This window comes from Chionomys nivalis, chromosome 3, assembly GCF_950005125.1.
Source record: "Chionomys nivalis chromosome 3, mChiNiv1.1, whole genome shotgun sequence".
Lineage (NCBI taxonomy): Eukaryota > Metazoa > Chordata > Mammalia > Rodentia > Cricetidae > Chionomys > Chionomys nivalis.
The window spans coordinates 26519738-26530247 of NC_080088.1; the positions used below are offsets into that span (position 1 = coordinate 26519738).

Sequence of the window (10510 nt, forward strand, 5' to 3'; positions counted from 1 at the left end):
TATGAATACCTGTAATAACCTTAATTGATTTATTTTGAGGACATGATATATGTAGGCCAGATGTTTCTTTTCAGGTAGGCTAACTGAACCATATTTTATCTAAAATAGTAATCAGAGTGACTACCAGGAAACATCTAGCTTCCAGTGACAAAGCCCAATGCAACAGAAACTGACAATCCCCATAGCAATAAATAGAAAGACTCACTAGACGGGGGAAGGAGGGGTAAGAGAGAAGAAACATGGCTGAATTTCCCAAAAATCTTTACCTATTTCCAGAAGACATAAATAGCCTTTGTTGTTCTTTTTATATCATTTGTTTTGCTCCACAGAGACCTTGTCTGTATATAATAAAATCTCAAAATTTCCCAACTTCCTGAACTTTGAGTTAAAATGAAATTATCTTATTTTCTAATTACTAACATGTCTTATTACACCAATAGAAATGGTTACCTACAAATATTTTCCTATGCATTTCAATTATATCTTTAATAATTTTATATACTCTTCAAATTTTCCTACATTTATGTTATACAATTCTGAAATACATTTTTTTCTTTTATCAGATGGTCTTTTATTGAAATATTTTCTCTTGTTGCTTCTTAGCTAGCTGGGCATTCCGCAGCCCCACTGTTGGTGTCATCAATGTTGTCATGAGGGTGGTGCCCATCCACATTGCAGCCCATTGCAGTACCCAGGAGCTCTTTAATATTTCCAGAAATCTCTGGCTAAAGGCCTGTGTCGCATGTGCCAGGCAATGTTCACGATCTCGTTGAAAGTGATATTTCTGCTGTATTTAATGTTCTTCTGCTTCTTCCTGTCTCTTGGTGGCTCCTTGAGGGCTTTGATGATCAGGGCAGAGGCAGAGGGCACCACCTCAATCTGGGCCTGTCTGTTCTGGATGGTCAGTTCCACTGTAATTCTCAGGCCTTTCCAGCCACCGGTTGCCTTGGCAATATCATCTCCAACTTTTTTCGGAGACAGACCCAGGGGGCCGATCTTGGGGGTCAAGGCAGATGAGAATTACAGACTAATTTCCCCTCATGAACAAAGATGCAAAAATATTGAATAAAATACAAACTTGATCCAAGAACACATCGAAATTCCGTGCATTACAATCAAGTAGATTTCATCCCAGAAATGTAGGGATCATTTAACCTACAAAAATCTGTCTGTGTAACCCACCAAAATAAACAAACTGAAAGAAAAACAAAACATAATCATCTTATTAGAGTCTGAAAAAGTCTGTCACAAAATCCAATGCCCTTTCATGATAAAAGTCTTGGAGAGATAAGGGATACAAGGAACTTATGTGAATATAATAAAGGCAACTTTCAGCAAGTCTACAGCGAACATCGAATTAAATGGAGAGAAACTCGAAGTAATTCTGCTAACATCGGAAAAAAGAAAAAGCAAGACTGTCCACTCTTTCCATATCTCTTCAATATAGTACTTCAAGTACTACAGGAAATCAAGGGGGAAAATTGTAAAGGAAGCAGTCAAAGTATTGCTATTTGTAGATGATATATTTGTAAATATAAGTGACTCCAAATATTCTACCAGGGAACTTCTACAGCTGACAAACACCTTCACAAACTTGCTAGATACATGTTTAACTCAGAAAGAAAATTAGTTGCTCTACTGTATATAAATGACAATCAGGCTGAGAAAGAGATCAGGGAACAACAACCTTCACAATAGAAACTAATAATATAAAATTCATATTATCTTAAAGATGGTAAAATTGGGAGAGGAAAAAACCAAAAGTAATAAGTAAGTACCCAATAGAACTTAATGGTCTTTTTAGTTTCAGATCTCCAACTGAATGTTTCACTGTGTCTTCTGCTCATAGACAGTTTGTATCTTTGGAATTCATTTATTTATGTGATATCAGAATTGTGTTGTTTCAGATTTGATGGTATGATTTCACTGTATTTTTATGTCAAAATTTGCTTATCTTGTGTTCTCATTCTCAACGAATCATGTAAAATAGGTGGTCTTATATATTTTTATTCTAAACCTGTATAAAAGGACACTCGGCAACCAAAAATATAATAATTTACTCAATCATATAATTTAGAAAGCAAGATGAGATTATTATATATTTAAAATATTTTGACACATATTTGGATTTATATTTGGGCTGCCAGCTCACAATTAATGACACGGAGACTTGTTATTAATCATGAAAGCTTGACTTAGGCTTTCCCCACTAGCTTTTATTGCTTAAATTAACTCATTTATTTTAAACTATGTGTTATCATGTGGTTCTGTACTGCCCACACTGGTTCCTCCATGTCTGACTGGTGACTCTGCCTTCTTCCCAGAGTTCTTTCTCTGCCCTGAAGTCCTACCTATAACTCCCACTTAGCTATTGCCTTATCAGTTTTTTATTTTACCAATCACAACAATACATTTTCACAGAATATACAAACATCCCACAACATGGACATTATGTTATTATAAAGTCTGGGCTTCTCTTAAGCCTTGATATAAGAGCTGACATTGTAGATATGACCAATCCATACTGCCTGGACAGCATTTAGCCAAGTTACAGCTGAATATGGTCCAACACAAAGTTGTGAACAGACTTAAAAGTTTGTCTAATTTTTTTATAATTATATTACTTGGTTCTGGGGCACAAACACTTCAGAGTACATGCCAAAATGATGAAAACTTTGGATAAAACTCTTCCAGGTAAAGCGAATGTAAGCCCAGGCAATAAGTTGAAATCCTGAAACTTTCTGAGAATAAAAGGCAATTTAGATTCTAGTAATGGGCAAACTAGGGTACTTAGGAGTACTTAAAACCAAATACTAAGTGCCATTTAGTACTTATCATATGTCTCCTATTTATTCAACAACTATATTAATACTTACACAATTTTTATTTGATTCCAAATTTGAAAGAGCTTTTGGAGATAAGAACAAGATTTTTGATTAATTTTTCTAAGGAAGATTGGAGTGTGTTGAAAGTCTTGATCTCAAATCTCTAATACCCTAAGTGCTTTGTTAGTCTAGCCATCAAGTAGACAAGGAGTGTGGGTCAGGTAAAGTTCCTCTCCAAAGAAAGTCCATCTGAATCTGGAGGGTCACCCTTTTAACCTCACTGCCTGCTCAATTCATCTCTATTTTTCTGGAGCTACCAACAAGGATGCCAAATGTGATCCCTATACATGTCCACTAGAAGCCATCAACTCATTTCACACAGATCAGCAAACAGCAATCAAAGGGTAATGGCTTTCTGTCCCCATTGACCCTCTCTAGGTACAAAGGCCACCCTGGAGGTGAGAGGCTTTCCATCCAATTACCTACCCCAACAGCTATCTGGTCCCCTTCAAAAAAGTAATTTGCTCAGTGAAAAATTGAACATACTACATGATTTGCTGTTTTCTTGGTGTTGCTTTAAAAAATGCCTAAAAGTTTCGAAAGAGGACTGGCTCTTAACTCAGTGTTCAGGACATGTGACAGAATACTAATGGGGCAAGTAACAAAGAGAAAAATTATGTTGTGGCTAAAAGTAAAAAAGTTCAAAACTTGACAAATTCTGTGTAATCCCCTTCTGTAACTTTTGATTAATGCAAAATGGACTATAGCAACCCAAGTGTTTCAGATACTCTTTTCTCTAAATATTACCTAACTGATATTAATGACTAAATAAGCTATTGTTTTATAATAATTCCCTTTTCAAACTTAATCTTTCAAAAATCTAGAAATGTATTGTGGGTAATCAACATATCATGTTGGTTAGTAATATAGTTAGTTTGTACAAATGTTTAATTTAAGAAATAGTTTTCTCTCAGGACCTGTGTAACCAAGTCTTCTGGACTTTGTCTCACATTTTTTCATTCAAATCAATATAAAAATCATCAGCTGAATAAAATAATCATGGGTAGATACATGCTCAAATTAATAACATTGAATCCAGCTGTAATTTCAATTAATTTCAGTGATTTTCTGCTGTTTTTCAAAAAAGATTTAAATATTTTGAAGATTACCCTATCAACTGACTACCTAAATTCTAACCAAAATTAAAAGATTTTAAAAAATTATAAAAAGAAAATCAACAGTCTCTGTGAGTGTCAGTCTATGCACAAATCACTGGAAGCAATGTTGAAGAGCCTCTGGGGGGAGACACAGACCCAAAAGTGACTGCAGCATTTCTTTTACCTATTTTGAGCAAGAAGACAGAAACAGCACACATGTACAAATACTGACAAAATAACATACATGCACAAATGCAGAAACAAATACTAACATAAAGATGGGATTTAAAAAGACATCAAGATGTTCAAAATGTTCAATCATTCTACTTATAGATAACATCTAATCCATACGAAGTTATACTTACAAAGAAAGCAGATGATTTTCAACTTAAACATTTACTAGTGTTTGCATAATGCTTTGCAGATTAAAATAATTCTAAGAATTCTCTAAAATCCTACAAGACCTATTTATTTTAAATGTTAGTGCAATATAGCCAACATAATTTTCATAGTTTTGTCTTTTCCCTAAATTGTGTGGGTTTACTTATTCTATACTTCTCAATGTTCACAATTTATCAATAAGTTCACAATGTATTTTCAAGAAAATATATTTTCTAAGAAAATATAAGAGCAAAATAAGTGCTGTTAGGATATTTTTACAATATTGATAAAAGAAGAGTATCTTCAAATTCATTAAACTGTTAAGAATAACCTCAAAAGCTATACCTTATGGCATCTATGTGCAATCCCAGTGCTTAGAAGACTAGGGCAAAGGGATTATTAGTTTAAGCCCAGACTGAGCGATATAATTAGATCCCAACTTTAAAAAACACAAAACAAACAAACAAACAAAAAAACCATCCTCAGTCATGTTATTTTAACACATAGTTATAACCTAAATTTTAAAATAACTTTACCTCAAAACTGCATTTCCTAGTCCTTTAACAATTATTTCATTTTGATTTATTTTTCATCATATAGAAAAGTTTGGATAGTTCATGTACTCCAATTGCCTGCTATACAATTGTGATAAAGCTTTTGTAATCATAATACATTAGTCAATATTAAAAAAACATCATGAGTCAAGCAATTAATTAAACTCATGCAAGTTCCACACACTTCAACATCAGCATCCTTTCAAAGACCCAGTTAAAAATCTAAATTGGAACTCATTCTCATTCAAGAACCAAACTCTACTCCGCCAAATTGTCTTTCACATTCTTTCATTTTTCTACTTTTTTAAGTAAGAAGTTTATTTTGAAAGGTTTTTTGTTTCCACTGTTTATCTATTATACCACTGTTTCTATTACTAGGTCACCTGTTAATTTAAAGTAAAATTATTGTTTACAAAATATGCAAATCTATGCAGGTATTTAAGGCTAGAAATCACTACATGTCTTGAAGATATATAAAGTATGGATAATTTATCATGTATCTTTCTGGACAGAATATCTTCTAGAAATAAGAATTAAGATCCATTTTATTTATTTATTTTTTTATTTTTTATTTTTGGTTTTTTGAGACAGGGTTTCTCTGTGGTTTTGGAGTCTGTCCTGGAACTAGCTCTTGTAGACCAGGCTGGTCTCAAACTCACAGAGATCCGCCTGTCTCTGCCTCCCGAGAGCTGGGATTAAAGGCGTGCGCCACCACTGCCCGGCAGGATCCATTTTATTTTTAATGAAATAGAGAATCAAAAAAGTGACCTTATAGTAAGGACTCTATTGAATAAGACAGCACACACATGAGACTTAGGACTTGGAAGAATTCAGCTTGAACTGATTTGATGTGGAAGTCTCTTTCCTGAGCACTAGTTCCCATAATATCCAAAGGTGATGTGTAAGCTGCAAATCAAGAAAAAGAATGAGCAGTGTCCCATCAGCAATAAGGCATATGCCCATCATCATAGTACATTCCCAAGAGTGCAATTTTGGCCTCTATATCTTGGCAATAATCAAAAGACTTCCAATTGAATTCAAGTCCCATTAAATAAAAAACAATCCTTGTCTGGTACTGTAAACTTAACTAACTATCCATGGCTGGTGAATCCACTGAACCTAAGGGAGAGCCTATTATTGCCATTTTCCTATACCAGTACAATTTCTATCTTCATTCAAAGTATTATCTTTTCACCCACAGATAAGTGTATCTTTCAATCCTCATCAAAGTGGTTTCTTTCTTTCTTCAGGAATCAGAGACCATCATAGAAAGCCACAGCTGGTCAAAACGTAGAAAACAATTGACTCTGAGGCTGTAACCCTGTAGTGAGAAAGGGTGCTTGTTTTGTTCCCAGATGCTCAGCCCCAAAATAATCACACAGAAACTATATTATTTAAATCACTGCTTCGGCCACTAGCTCTAGCTTCTTATTGGCCAATCTTACATCCTAAATTAACCCATATCAATTAATCTGTGCTTCACCATGTGGTCATGGCCTACCAGCAAAATTTTGGTGTGTCTGTCTACAGTGGTGCCTCCATTGCTTCTCTCTGACTCCACCCTTCTTTCTCCCAGCATTCAATTGAGTTTCCCCACCAAACTAAGTTCTACCTTGCTATAGGCCAAGCCAATTTCTTTATTCATTAACCAATAAAAAGCAACACATAGACAGAAGTACCTCCCACACCATAACCCTAATTGTTAAATCTATCACACACATACTTAAGGCTCTGGGTATATCAAAGAAAGGGATAACAGATTATAAGAGCCAGGGGACTATGATTTTTGTTGGGAGCTAGCATATTCTGTATATCCATCCAAGAGATATTAACATAAACTGATATACCAGCATCCAAAGGAAATTCTCACAAGGTCCCATTCTAAAATTAAAGTTATAAGCAATTGATGCTAAGAGTAGGTTGATCAGTCTTCCCAAGGGACTAGCCCCTTGATAGGTTATCTAATCCCAAGAGGTTAAACCCTAAACTCTAAACCCTAAACACCCCTAAATAGATTTAGTTTTTCTTACAACTCATCAATTGCTGTTACACACACACACACACACACACACATTAAAATGTCATCCAAATGCATGATTTTAGGGTAGATAACTTAGCACTGGATAAAGAATCAGTGTGTTTTTTCCTGGAGAAGATTAACTCTCTCATTCTCAGTATTTTTTAAGTGTCTCCAATATTTTGTGTACGGTTGGGGTCTCTTGGTCTTTTCTCTGTGTACCCTGGCATGCAGATTTTTGGTGTCCTCCATACACTCATGTTTAAGCAGTCCTACTGATGAGGCTCTATAGGTGACAATATGAGGAGACACAATCTCATAGTAAAATCCCTGATCTCCTGGCTCTTAAAATCTTTCTTCTCCCTTGTCTACAGTGTTCCTTGAGTCTTAGGTATAGTAGTTGGATTGTAGGTGTATCCATTGTGACCGAGATCTGAAAGTCTGCATTTTTGATTGGCTTTAATTTTCTATAATAGTCTCTGTAAAACAGACATTTTCTTGAAGTGGAGTGAAGAATACAAATATCTGTAGGTACACGGACAAATGTTTAGAGTGTAGCTAAGGTTTATGGTGGCTTTGAAAGTGTTCATTGTAGGTTATTTGAAATCCATGAATTAACCAGGCAGGTGAATTGTCTAGGTTTCTGATTCTAAGGATTATTTCCCTCTTGTAGAGTGACTATTAGGTCCAGTTTAAGATCTATTTACTGCTGTCAAGTTATGTAGCCACTAATTCACCCTAATGGTGATCATGCCATGCTGGCTCTGGTAGGGTTCACATGTGTCATAGTTGAGAATTACTACTGGTTGTCTCTTTCCTCTCAAAGATTTTTTGGTACTGTGAAATCTAGCTCCCAGGGTGGAGGCACAGAAGTCAATTCCAACTCAGTAACCTCTGGTCCCTACTTCTGAATTGTGTAGTTTCTTAAGCATAGGAACCTCTATTGCACCCCTGGGTGGGGGATCAAAGACAATAGAAATATCTTGTATTATATTGTTTTAGAAGTCTCTTGGAAAATCCCTACCCCAAATTTCTCACACATGATGTTGGGATTTTTTTTTCAGGTAGGCTTTAGCTCTTAGAGGGAGAATCATCAGTTCAGATGAGACAAATTCCTCCAAGATACATATGTAAAAGTACACAATGACTAATATGTACTATGAGTTTTTCTTTCAGGGAAACAGTCAATAGCCTGACTCACTATAACTCCTTCATAGACCTTTTATGTTATTTTACCCTCCTCTTCCAACTTCTGAATTGTAACACAAGGTCCTGCTTGTTGGGGTTTCTGTCCTGCCCAGTTCCCACAGCCCTTTAGCCCCAAAGAATCACACAGAAGTGTACATTAGATATAAACTGATTGGCCCATTAGCTCATACTTTATATTAGCTCTTATAAAGTATACCAGCCCATTATTCTAGTATATGTTAGCCACATGGCTTGGTAAGTACCTTTTTCAGTGGGGCAGGTCACATCTTGCTTCTTCTATGGTCTGGGCAGGACTGGGGAGGAATGAGCTTCCTCCTTCTCAGCATTTTCCTCTTCTCATTACCCCACTTTTACTTCCTGTCTGCTTGTTCCACCTATACATCCTGCCTGGCCAATCAGCATTTATTTAAAACATGATTGACAGAATACAGACAATTCTCCCACACCACTTCCCCCTCTTTTTCTTTAAACAAAGGAAAATATTCATAGTCCATTTTGGGGGAACATGGGTGTAGTATTTCAGGCTACTTCTGGCTGGTTGGGGGTGCTGATAATCTTATGGGAACCTAAAGAAAATTTGGAATTATGATCAAGTCCTGACTGGAGTATCCTGTGAGTCTTGATCATCTCAGGCAGCAGTCTTGAACCTGTTCTGGATGAAGAACTCAGACATCTGGGCCATCTGTTCCTACCGGAGATTTCTCAGGTGGTCTTCCTTGATCAAGCCTGATTTTTCTTAACTCAGAATAAATCTACAGTCTCTCATTTCCTGTGGAAACAAAAGCAAAATCTCTTTTCAAAAAGTAACATACCTTTTGACTTCAATTTTGAAGTCAAGGTATATTCAAAATACCTTTCTTAGATTAATTCAACAGCATTTACAAGCATATATCTTTTAGCAGCTGTTGATCCTTCCTCAGCATTCAAACAATTCAAAGAAAGCACAATAACATACAGTATTCAGATTCTTTGTGTGTTTTCCATCTTTATGTGGCTTATTTTTAAACTCTATTTTTTATTTTTAATTTTTGTCTTTTTGAGACAGGGTTTCTGTGTATTTTTGTCCTGGAACTCATTCTATATACCAGGCTGTCCTTGAACTCACAGAAATCTGTGTGCGTCTCTGCCTCCCCATTGTTGTGATTAAAGGTGTGTGTCACCACACCTTGAACTCACAGAGATCTGCCTACTTCTGCATCCCAGGCATTGGGATTAAAGGTGTATCACCATGCCTTGAACTCACAAAGGCCTGTCTGCCTCTGTCTCGAAGTGTTGGGATTAAAGGTATATGCCACCACATCTGTAAAATGAGGGCTTGCTCTCTTGTCTGAATTTCTGTCCTGCCCAGTTCCCACAGTCATTAGACCCCAAAGAATCACACAGAAGTCTACATTAGATATATACTTGATGGAGGAAGGTCATTGGTTAAAAAATAAAGAGAAACTGCTTGGCCCTCATAGGTTAGAACATAGGTGGGTGAAGTAAACAGAACAGAATGCTGGGAGGAAGAGGAAGTAAGCTCAGACTCAATAGCTCTGCTCTCTGAGGTAGACACAATGAAGCTTTGACCCAGGATGGACGTAGGCTAGAATCTTCCTGGTAAGCGCACCTTGGGGTGCTACATTGATTATTAGAAATGGGCTAAATTAATACGTGAGAATTAGCAAAGAAGAGGCTAGATATAATGGGCCAAGTAGTGTTTAAAAGAATACAGTTTGTGTGTTGTTATTTTGGGGGCATAAGCTAGCCAGGCTACCAGGAGCTGGGGCGGCAGGAACACAGCCCGCAGCTCCCCACTACAGAATGGCGCCCAACGTGGGACAGCAATTTCTTGGGTCTGCTCTGCTTGCCAGAGGCAAGCAAGCCCTCTCATCTAAGAGAGGCTTCCTGACTCAGCCTTAGCGGCAAAACCCTGCAGCTCATTAAGAGGTCCTGTCACGAAACACTTAAATGGTATTGATAAAAGCTGACTGAATGCTTGTTTGTTTTCAGCTGCAGCAGGAAAAAAGTTGTGCTGTTTTAAAATGCTGGTGTTCTGGTCTGTCCTGCCAGGGCAAACTCTGACTGTTTGAGGCAGGAGGGCCGACTACAGAGAGAGGACTTAAGTGTTGTCTGTGGATATAGTGTTGCAGCTTGCTTGCTGACAGGGACCTTGAAACGCCATAGAGTTGGGGCAATAAAAATAGCTCCACCGGTACCTCAGCCATGAGACTGGAAAGCTAAGGAATGGGCTGGATCCAGCCATCAAAGCCATGGCTTTAGTCCTACCAATATTGCTGGGTAAATTAAAGACTCATGTGGTCACAAAAAGAGAGATATTCAGTAAAAGAAAGATTCAAAGTTGAAGAAAACATTTAAATAATTTAC

General features: G+C 36.8%; 1 pseudogene; it reads right to left on the bottom strand.

Moving 5' to 3' along the window:
• Positions 1-599: 599 nt before the first annotated feature.
• Positions 600-1017, bottom strand: LOC130870911 (60S ribosomal protein L12-like; annotated as a pseudogene).
• Between the last annotated feature and the right edge of the window lie 9493 nt (positions 1018-10510).